The 12,455-nt window shown below is 39.1% G+C and overlaps 1 pseudogene; it reads right to left on the reverse strand.

Annotated features, from left to right (window-relative positions):
• The window catches only part of LOC102862162, a 27,272-nt pseudogene extending 15,093 nt beyond the window's left edge, over nucleotides 1-12,179 (reverse strand).
• Between the last annotated feature and the right edge of the window lie 276 nt (nucleotides 12,180-12,455).

Below are 12,455 nucleotides of genomic sequence, written 5' to 3' on the forward strand. Positions count from 1 at the left end.
AGTCCCAAGGTCAGCTCTGTCTCATATCTGGTCTCTGGACCTCTGCTTCGGTGGCTACTGCTGCTATAAGTCTAGGTGGCATTGCTGTTGGCACAAGAATCTCGGGTCCTAAAGAGTACCCACTATATGCCTGCTTCTCCTTTGCTGGTGGTAAGACTGCAATTCAGCTGGGGAATCCACTCAATTTAATGGTTGAACTAAACAATCCCCTTGTGGACTGATGAGACTAGTCAATCCCCTTGTGGATAAGCTAACACATCCTATTGACATATTTCTGCCCACCAAGAGAAGCTATTTTGAACAACAAACCCTTAACACCACACATACATATCAGAATACATATATGTGTGTATGTGTGTATGCATATACATACATTTTATGTTCTATTTAGAAATTTAGCAAATACGTACATTTTCTTTTTCAATAACGATATAAGAACCATAGAAAAGATTGTATTTGGACAAGGAGTGGCAAATTACGCCAGTGTTAAAAGCTTTTGTGGAGTTGGGTTTTGTTTTGTTTTTTAAATCTACTTACTGAATAGAACACTCCTTATAATATATTATCAATGATCCCTCTGAGATTTGACTAGGTCTGTGGTCTTGGACAAGTTACTCATCCTGCATAAACCAAAGCATTCTCTTGTGGAAAATGCAAATAGAACTCTGATGGCCTAGTTTGTAAGGATTTGTACTGCTAACCCAAAGATCATGCATCTCTGGTCATTCAAATCTATCAGTGACTGTAGGAGAAAGACAGGCAATCTCCTGTCATTTTATTTAAAACCTCAGAAATCTAATGGAGAATTAGCTCTAAGTCAATTTGGACTCAAGGACAATGAGTTTTTACCACACTGTGACCAGATAATCCATACACAACTCTCAACATACTGCTTTGTTTCTGGGTACTATAGAGATTGTTTCAACTCACTTAAACCTTATAAACAATGGAAGGAAACACTGCCTCATCCTGTAAGGTTCTCAGAGGTGCTGCTGTGCTTCAGTCCACTCCTGTAGCCACTGTTAAGCTATCTTACGTGTGGTCTTCCTCTTTTTCACTAAGCATATCCTGTCTCTTTAGCATTTTAAGTGGATCTTTGGAGCAGATTTGTCCAATAAGATATTTCATTTCTTGCCTGTTATTCCCATGGATGTGGATTATGAATTTGAGTAAAATAAAAACTGATAATTTTAATCTTCTCCACATACCATTATGGTGTTTATTGGTCCAGTTATGAGGATTTTTCTTTATTCTGAGGTGTAATCCATACTGAAGGTTGTAAGGTATTATTTTCATCAGCAAGTGTTTCAAATCATCTTTATTTCCAGAAAGTAAGGATGTGTCATCTGCATATACAAGTTGTGGACAAGTCTTCCTCCAATCATGATGAGGTACACCCTTTTTCATATGGTTCAGATTCTTGGATTATCTACTCAGCAAATCCCGATGTACACCTTCCCTGGTATTAATCTATGTCATATGCTTTTGTTCTTTTCTCCAGACTCTTGCTTCATGGTTTGCCCAGAGAACTCCTTTCTATTGTAATGGAGGTCTGAAATATTTATTCAGTTTGAGAAAGTTCAGTCCAATAAGTGAAAAAAACAAATCTATTGTGGAACAGAACATCAACAGAGAACTGCCAGAAGTACAGGCTGGCTTTAGAAGGTGTGGTGGTATTTGCGATACTGTAGCTAATGTTAGATCGATCTTGGCTGAAAGCAGGGGATACCAGAAGAATGTCTATCTGTGTTTCATTGATTATGCAAAGGTGTTTGACTGTGTGCATAATAACAAGCTGTGGCTGACTCTGAGAAGAATGGTAAACCCAGAACACTTGATCGAGCTGATGGCAAACCTATACTTGGACCAAGAGGCAATCGTCAGAATAGAGCAAGGAAACACTGCATGGTTCAAAATTGGAAGGTTGTACCCCAGGGGTGTGTCCTATCTCCATACCTTTTCAACCTATATGCAAAACAGATTATCTGGGAGGCTGGGCTCTATGAGAAGTGTGGTATCAGGATTGGTGGAAGATCTATCAATAATCTGCATTATGCAGATGCCACAACCCTGCTTGCTGAAACTGAGGAGGACCTGAAACAGTTGCCGCAGAAGGTCAAGGACTGCAGCCTTCAATGTGGACTGAGGCTCAATATCAAGAAGACAAAGATTCTCACCACTGGGCCAATTGGCAGCATCATTATGCATGGTAAAGAGATTGAGATTGTTAACAACTTTAGTTTGCTTGGCTCCACAGTCAACATTCTTGACACCAGCAACCAGGAAATTAAAATACATATTGTGATTGGAAAGTTAGGGTCCTCTCCAAAGTACTGAAGAGCAATGGTGTCACTCTGGAGACTAAGGTGCACCTGATACAGGTCGTGGTCTTTGCAATCACTTGCTATTTTTCAGAGTGTTAGACAATGACTAGGGAGGATAGAAGGAGAATTGATGCCTTTGAGTTATGGTCTTGGAGAAGAATATTGAATATACCATGGATTGCTAAGAAAATGAACACATTCATCCTACGGAGGGTTAAACCAGGCTGCTGCTTTGAGGCAAGGATTCTGAAGCTTCATCTGACATACTTTGGGCATGTTGTAAGGAGAGACCAGTCCTAGGAAAGGGACATCATACTTGGGAGAGAAGAGGGACAGTGCAAGAGAGAAAGACCCTCTATGCGGTGGATTGATTCAGTGACTGGGATAATCAGGGTAGGTGTGAGACTGGCATGGGATAGAGCAGGGTTTAGGGCTGTTGTACATAGGGTCACTATGAGTCACAGGAGACTCAACGGCACATAACAACAACAGCACTGTCATCACATGGATTCTAATCCACCAAAACTAAATGTTAGAGTAGAATTCTGTCCGCTAGGATTTCCGAGGCTGTGAATCATTATGGAATCCAACTGGCAAGTCTCTCTCACATGACAGTTGGTGGAGTCATACCTTTATTTAGTAGCTGAGTGCTTTAACCACTCCACCACTAGGACTCCTCCAGCAAGTGATATAATTTTGTTGTTGGATACTATAAAGTCAATTACCATCCACAGCAACCCTATGAGCAACAGACTGAAACCTGTCCATTCCTGCACCATCCTCACAATATTCTACATGCTCACGTCCATTGTTGCAGTCACTATATCAATCCATCTCTTTGAAAGTCTTCTTTTCTTTTGTTAAAATGCTACTTTTCCACACATTATATCTTTTTCCAAGGACTAGAACCTCCTGACAACATGCTCAAAGCTTGTGAGGCAAAGTTGCATCATCCTTGCCAGTAAGGGGTACCCTCTTTGCACCTTCCCCAAGACAGATTTCTTTATTCTTTTGGCAGTTTTCAGTATATACAATATTCTTTTCCAAGACAACAATTCGAAGGCATCAATTCTTCTTTACTCTTCTTTATAGACCAACATTTTTTACAAATACAAAGGAACTGAAAATATTATAGTTTGGAGCAGTTGCAGCCAAAAAAAACCTTAATTTCTTAGCTGCTGCTACTCTGGTGCTGATGGATGCAAGCTATCCTTGAAAACCTTAATATTTTCTCTATCTATCATGATGTTGCCCACCAGTCTAGATGAGAGGATTTTTCTTTTCTTGAGGTTGAGATGTAATTCATATTGAAGGCTATAAACTTTGATCTTCTTCAGTGTTTCAAATCTTCATTTTCTAAACACAAGATTGTGTCATCTGCATAATAAAGGTTGTTGAATCTTTCTCCCAATTTTGATGCCACATTCTTCTTCCTATAGTCTACCTTCTTGGATTATATGGACAAAGAAAACAACCCTAAATCATATCTTCACTGATTTTAATCAGGAAGTGATTTAACACTTAATAAAAATGTTTTTCTCTAAGATTAATATTATATATTATTGACGATATCACACTTCTTGAGAAATTCAATAAGGCATTGCATTGTCACTTCAAATGTAAAGAATAACCTAATAAATTTCTATTTCACTTTTTGAAAACGTGCTGTTTTATGGAGAAGAAGATGGCATGATGCAACATTTTGCTGAAGTCTACTTGTGGTGGACAAAAACCCAAACAAAATATTATTAGTCCACAGACCTCACAGAAGGAAAAAAACCAACAAAAAACCCCAATACAAAAACAGGAAGTGGGGCTACTTAAACTCTGACTCTAAAACTAAGAATGGAGACCTCAGGCTGAAAAGTGTACAGCTAATCATCACCAAGAATATGTATGGCAACAGGAAATTATCAGGCCACATTTAGATCTTTTAAACATACATAACCACAGGATATCTTGTGCTGAGTAGCCCTGTCTTCCTGCTGGACCGGCAATAATGTAGATAGAAAGCTTCTCCATTAAAAAACAAGGGGCGGGGGAGGGAAACAAGAACAATAAAGCTTAGAAATAAGAAATTGTAGACCCTGGTAAGAATCTGTGCTGCAATCCTGAAGGCCCGATGTTTGAATACAATTAGAACAAATGTTGGGAAAGATTTTTGATATGTATGAATTTTAACAAACTTGTTACTTAAATGTTAAGCAGAATAAAGCCTCCCCAGGAGTATTAGAAAGTAATACAGAAAGGCAGAAATATGGATAAAGATATCATGAGGGATAATTATTAAAAAGGATTATAATCATATTGCCCTTAAACTAGAATAAAAAATAGCTCTAATAAAGTCTGATTATTTGTGTTGTTGTTGTTTTTTTTTTGTTGTTGTTGTTGTTGTTAGGTGCTGTTCAGTCGCTTGAGATTCATAGTGACCCTATGTACAACAGCCCTAAAACCTTGTCTGTGCTGTGCCAATCTCACTATCTCCGACACACCCATCTGATTACCCCAGTCACTGAATCAATCCACCTCATAGAGGGTCTTCCCCTCCTGCGCTGTCCCTCCATCCTCCCAACCATGATGTCTCTCTCCAAGGACCAGTCACTCCTTACAACATGTCCAAAGTATGTCAGATGAAGCCTCAGAATTCTTACCTCCAAGAAGCAGCCCAGTCCATGGTACACCCAACACTATTCTCCAGCACCACAGCACAAAGGCATCAATTCTCCTTCTATCTTCCCTAGTCATTGTCCAACTCTCTGATGCATAACAAGTGACTGCAAAGACCATGGCATGTATCAGATGCACCTTAGTCTCCAGAGTGACACCACTGCTCTTCAGTACTTTGGAGAGGTCCCTAACAGTAGACTTTCACATGGCAATACATCTTTTAATTTCCTGGCTACTGGTGCCGAGAGTGTTGACTGTGTAGCCAAGCAAACTGAAGCTATTAACAATCTCAATCTCTTCACCATCTATCCTAATGCTGCCAATTGGCCCAGTGGTGAGAGTCTTTGTCTTCTTGATATTGAGCTTCAATCCATAGTGAAAGCTGCAGTCTTTGACCCTCTGCAGCAAGCGCTTCAGATCCTCCACAGTTTCAGCAAGCAGGGTTGTGTCATCTGCATAAAGCAGATTGTTGATAGATCTTCCATCAGTCCTGACGCCACACTTCTCCTCATAGAGCCCATCCTCCCAGATAATCTGTTCTGCATACAGGCTGAAAATGTATGGAGATAGGACACGTCTCTGCCATTCCCAATTTTGAACCATGCAGTGTTTCTTTCCTCCATTCTGATTATTTGTGAATTAAAAAAATAAATGCTTTCATCATAAAATAACTTCTTTATTACTATGACATTTCCATAAATAATTCATTTAATTATCTTTCAATTTTTTCCTTAAAAAATTTCTTGCATTAGGACAATTAAATATTGTTTGATCCATACAAAAAAATAATCATCACATGAAATCATACTAGTTTCCAAGGCTAATTTTTTTCCTTTTTTCTCCTAGGAACAAAGTCAACAAGTACATAAAGAATCACTTATTCAGAAATATCCATTTCAATCATTACTATTTCAAATGTGGTTTAGCAAGGTTATAAAATTCAAGAGGGCCCAGTGTCCGTTACCTAACTGGTGTCCAAGTTGCAGTAAGAACTGAAGATAACTGGTAAACAATTTGGAATAGAGTTGTCTGGCAAGAAGCCAGCTTCTGTTCAGTCTGCATTTTCTCCATGGTGTCCACAGAAATGAGATCAAATTCAAAGACAAACCAAGGTCACCCTCAAATAAATCAGAAAGAATGACAACTGCCAGTGGTCAAGGCTTTCACTGGTGCAATAGCTTTGTGCACACTTTTGAAAACATAATGGAATAATCTCCTACTCTGACAACGCAGTGTCTATCACCACTCTTTGTCTATTGCTATGTTTAAACTTTGACCACTTTTTATATAGAATTCCTTTTGTAATGAATAGTTATACAATATTTTGGAAGTAAAAATGCCTTATTTCTTTAGACTAATAAAAGAAAATAATTGAATGGTTATATTTTTTAGGATATAAAACAGGAATCACCCATGATAAAGTCATATCGTATCTATGAAATATTTAGGCAACAGAGGAGACACCTTTCTTAAAAGAAATGTATTCTGTATTAAGTCTCAATATTCTAAGGAATAAATATCATTAGCAAACATAGTTAAAGTTTACATAGGTTAGTAAATATACTTTCGAAGTACAACATCCAGCAATCATATTGTTGTTTTTAGGAGCCATTAAGTTGACAAAGACTAAAAGAGACACCATGAAGAACAGTTCTGAACTTTGTTCTATCTTGCATGATCCTCAACGTCTCTATCATGTTCAAGTTCATTATAGTCATGTGTCAACCCATCCCATTGTGAGTCTTCCTCATTTTCACTGACCCTCTACCTTCCCCAGCATGATATAATTTTTTCCAAGGAATGGGTTCTTCTAAAGGATACTCAAAGTACACGAGACAAAGTTTCACTATCCTTGCATCTAACAAGCACTATGGAGGCACTTCTTGCAACACAGATTTCCTCCTTCTTTTGTGCTGTTGGAGAAGAGTTTATTCAATACTCATCTCCCACAACACAATTCAAAGGCATCAATTCCTTTTTTGTAGTCTCTATTCATTCATAACTTTCACATGCATACAAAGTAATAGAAAAGACCATGGCTTTCACATGATCGTGTGCACCTTAGTCTCTAAAGTGACATCCTTGGTTTTTTAGCACTTTAAAGAGGTACTTGACAGCAGATTTCCTCAATCTAACACATCTAAACCAGAAAGCATAAACACAAGTAAACACAATACTAACTACAACATTTTTTGAAATTAGAGAGAGAGATCAACTTCTGTTTAAATAAAACTATTTAGATTCTTAAAACACTTTGTAATACCACTGAGTATACAGCATTAAATGTTTTAACGTTTAACTATTAAAACTTTTCATACCCAACACTATTTCTATGTGATATTCAGAATTAGACTTCTGGAAAAATTATTCTTAGCATCTTTACTATACTAAAATTCATTGCTGTTGATAGAGCTCTCATTGGATTTCTGAAGCTGTAAATCTTAATTAAAGGAAACAACCTATCTTTCTCACATAGAGCAAGAATCAGAGGTGTTCAGCCTTTGGGCTAGCAGTGTAACTTGCTATAAACAATGTCAGAGTTCTCTTAATATACTAGACAAAAATAAAGAATTGAATGCTTAATTAGAAAAGGCATAAATTCTCAAGTTACAATACTTAAGAATGCTATGGGCAAACTATAGAATGATCCAGGAAGCATTAAAGAAGATGGAAGGAGTAACAATAGCAAAATTCAACAGAGTAGAAAATCAATAAATGTTGGCCAAGTTGTGGAGAGATTTATTCACTTATTCAGTGCTAGTGGGAGTGTAAAATGGTACAATCACTATGGAAGGCGGTTTGGCCCTTTCTCAAAAAGTTGCAAATAGAAATACCATTTGACCCAGCAGTGCCACTACTGGAAACATACCCTAAAGAAACCAGAACTGCCATAAAAAAAGATACTTGCACATTCATGTTTATTGCTGGGTTATTTACAATAGCAAAGAGATGGAAGCAACCCAAGTGCACATCAACAAACAGATAGAAAAACGATGGTATATTCATACAATGGAATACTATGCTTGTAAAACATTACACAACCTGGAGACCTTGGAGGACATCATGCTGAGTGAAATATCTCAGTCACAAAAGGACAAATACTTCATAGCAACACTGTTATAAAGCAGTTTTGACATGGGGGATTGGGAGGAGAATATAATGCTGCCAATTGGCCCAATGGGGAGAATCTTTGTTTTCTTGATGTTGAGCTCCAATCCATACTGAAGGCTGCAGTCCTTGACCTTCTACCGCAAACACTGCAGGTCCTCCTCAGTTTCAGCAAGCAGGGTTGTGTAATCATGCAGATTATTGATGAGTCTACCTCCAATCCTGATGCCACACTTCTCCTCATAGAGCCCAATCTACCAGGTAATCTGTGTGTCAAAGTCAGTGAGACTGGCTCAGGATAGAGCAAGATTCAGAACTACTGTAACAAAGGGTTGCTATGAGTCACAGTTGATCTGATGGCACATAACAATAACAAATACATAGCTCTTTCTAGGAAAATTTTAAAGAAAACCTGACTAGTACACTGATGCTAATTCTACTACCAGGACTGGAATATTGTAATATATTACCACCACCACTCTCACAACTACTGGGTCAAAACCAATTTATGGCAACCTTCAAATGATTTCTGAAGCTGTAAATCTTAAAAGAGAGAGAATGCCCATCTTTCTTACCTGCAGAACAAATGGTAAATTCATACTGTCAAATTTTTGGTTAACAGCACAACCACCAAGGCTGCTGTCATAAATTCTCCCATGGTTGTTGAGTCAATTCTGACTCATGTCAATCCTCTCCTGTGTTTTTGAGAGTTTATATCTATACAGGAGCAAACTGCCCATCTTTCTCCCGTGGAGCAGCTAATGGACTGGAATTATTAACCTTTTGGTTAGTAGTGCAAACATATACCACCTGAGCTCCTTCCCTGAAAAAAAAAATCACTAGTGGTCTAATGGCTAAAGAATTATACTACCAACTCAAAAGCAGGCAATTTACATGTACCAGCAGCTTCAAGGGAAAAATACAACTCCTCCTGTGCAATTTACAGCCTCTGAAAACACACTGATGAGTCAGTCAGTCCTGAATGGACAATAACGTATAACACTACGTACATGATAATTAATTACTTTTACTTTAGAGTGGCATGGTCTCAAACAAAACAAGAATGTTGATGGCTTCCTCATCAATAACAGTACACCTAGTAAAGGAAGGAAGAGTAATTTCCCAAAGTTCTGCACTTTTTCCATTCCATGACCAACTTCACTCGTTTCTCTCAATACTCTACATTCAATTTCTACATTTTAGAACTCAGAACATGTTTTACCTTCTTTCACATGATCATCTGTGGCTTCCTCACCAGGTGCTCATTTTTTTTTTCTTCTGGCCAGAGTTAATGTTGTTACTAATCATCCAACTTTCTTTCTCTCTTCCCAGATAATTTTCTTTCCACAGACATCACTGTTTCGTTTCTCCTCAAAGTTTCTTGAATGTTATGAATCTCTGCCATATATAGGTATCTCAGTGTTTAAAAATTAAAATTGCACTGTGCAGGAGTGAGAGAGCGAGGCAAACCAGGTTTGGCCTTAGAGCTTCAGGCAGGAGGTGGCCTATGCCCAAAAGCAGCTGGGAGAGGAGGCGGGCCATGTTCTTGGCTCCTCCCAGGGTCTCGCCACCAAGCCAAAGTGGTATAGCACTGGTCTGTGCATTGCTGTACAGAGGTAACTCGTGTTGCTGTGATGCTGAACACTGTGACAGTGATGTGTCAATCGTGGTAATGGGTACCCATAGTGGACAGTGTTGGCTGGAGCTTCCCGACTAAAATAAGCCTGGAAGCAGGAGCGGCATCCACTTTGAAATGGCTTGCCTCAGGAAACTCTATGTATGAACAGTGCTCAGGCCATTCGTTCATAGGGTTGCTATGAGTCTTCCACGACTCGACGGCACCAAACAACAACAGCATGCAGTAGTACAATGCAGATAGTAAGTAAAAACATTGCATTACATTGTTGCTGTTATGTGCTATTGGAGTTGCTTGTGACTCATGGCAACCCTACGTACAACAGCCGTGAAATCTGTTCTATCTTGTGTCACTTTACTGTCTCCCACATACCTACCTTCATTACCCCAGTCACTGAATCAATCCATCTCACCAATGGTCGTCCTTTCTTTCTCTGTCCCTTCCAAGAATTATGTTCTTTTCCAAGGACTGGTCCCTCCTTGGAACATGCCCAAAATATGTCAGATGATGCCTCAGAATCCTTGCCTCTGAGGAACCTGGTTTCACAAACCCATTTGTTCTACTAGCAGTTCATATTCAACACTCTTCTCCAGCACCACAGCTCAAAGGCATCAATTATCTTTCTATCATCTCTAGTCATTGTACAACTCTCTGATGCATAGTTAGCAATTGCAAAGACTATGGCCTAAATCAGGTGCACCTTACTCTCCAGATGTCTCCAATGATGTCATTGCTCTTCCATACTCTGGAGAGGTTCCTGAGAGCGGACTTTCCCAATGCAATTAATCTCTTGATTTCTTGGCTGCTGGTACCAAGAGAGTTGATTAATTACACCTCAAATATTTTATCATATAACATAACTACTGCCAAGAAAACAAAAAGGTCTTGGAGAGGGTGAAAAGAAATTTCTTCATGGAGGCGAGGATTTTGAAACTCCATCTAAAATACTTTGGGCATGTGGCCAGGATGGACCGATCCTTGGAGAAGTATATCACACTTGGAAGAGTGAAGAGATGGACAACAAAGGAAAGGAAGATCAAGGTAGAGATAGATTGATACAGTAACTGGGGCAATGGGAGTAAGTGTATTGGAGTCAGTGAGACTGGCTCAGAACTGGGCAGGCTTAAGAGCTGTTGTACAGAGGGTCACTATAAGTCACAGATTACTTGATGGCACATAACAACAACTCACATTTCAAAACAAAATAAAAATGACATCTACTCCTATGTCACTCCTCTAACAATGCTCTTCTCTACCCTTTACTTCCACAAGGAGCTCTGGTGGCTAGTGATAGGGCATTGCACTGCCAACTCAAAGCCAAGCAACCCAAGACCACATGTGCCACAGAAGAAAGAGGGAGAATTTTCTCTCCTGTGATTTATTACAGACTCTGAACACCCCTTGAAGGTTCATCTTTGTGTCAGTTCTAATAAGAGGGCAATGCATTGAGTTTTTGACTATCACATATTCGGAAGCTATCTACATATCTTCACTTTCCCTTGACTCCTCAATATATTCCATCCTAATTTCTATGTTTTTCATTCTAAAATGATTATTCCTGAGAAGGCTGTTAGACTTCCCTGATTTCTACAAGGATGCCCATCCTCTTAATCAATTCTTTTCTATCAAAATACTTCCGTGGCACCCATTTACAGTCTTCTTCCTAATTATCCCTCCCTTGGATTCTCTCTTTCTCAGATGTCCTCCCAACACATTTTTCCCTTGTGTTGTGGCCAAAACCCTCTTTCAATTTCTCTTTCTTAACGTATTTCATAAACTGTATTCCAATTATGCTATGCCCTATATGATGACTCCTAAACACCTGTCTCTATCTAAATCTTGCTCCTGCTCCTAATAGCTGCATGTATATATCTAACTAGATGTCTCCCCCTGGATGTCTCAAACTTAGCTTGTCTGCTTCCTATACTCCTGCCTTAGTCAATAGCATCAGCTTGAGTTGTCCACAAAATAATCCTAGGTGTCTGCCTGTCTTCTGTTTCTCCACTACAATATGATAAATCAATCACTACATCGTGCTCATTCTTCCTCCTCCCTACCTTTCAAATCTGTCCTCTTTCATTATTCCCACACTCATCTTTCAACGGGCATATTAAATAAAAACTAACAAACACTAAAAACAGGGGAACTCTGGTGGCTTAGCTTACAGGGAATTTTACTACCTCAATTCTCTGATGGCCCAAAGTCACCAAGAGTTCCTTGAGAGAAAGTTAAGAAATCACTTCCTGTGCAATTTACAGCCACACACACTCAATGTAGGAGTCAGGAGTTAGTTCTGACTAGACAGCAATGAGATAAGTTACTGTTTTGAACAACAGTTCTTTACTAAAAAGTTTTCTTGCCTCAGACTGGCCTCCATCCACTGTCCTTCCTGTCATTGGAGTGGCTTGACTAAGGAGCAAGCCTGATCATGTGACTTACCTCATTTTGTTACTGTTGTTGTTGTTACATGCTGTTGAGTCAACTATGACTCATAGAGACTCTATGCACAACAGCTCTGAAGCCCGCTCTATCCTGCCTGAGCCAATCTCATTGTCTCTGACACTCCTACCCTCATTCCCCCAATTATTGTGCCAATCCATCTCATCTGGAGTCGTCTTCCTCTCCTGTCTCTTCCTTCGACCATTCCAAACATGATATGCTTCTTCAAAGACTGGTCTCTCCTGGTTACATGCCCATAGTATGTGAAAGAGTGTCTCAAA

The sequence above is a fragment of the Elephantulus edwardii genome, unplaced genomic scaffold (assembly GCF_000299155.1).
Source record: "Elephantulus edwardii isolate Elephantulus edwardi_28Jun2011 unplaced genomic scaffold, EleEdw1.0 scaffold00079, whole genome shotgun sequence".
NCBI lineage: Eukaryota > Metazoa > Chordata > Mammalia > Macroscelidea > Macroscelididae > Elephantulus > Elephantulus edwardii.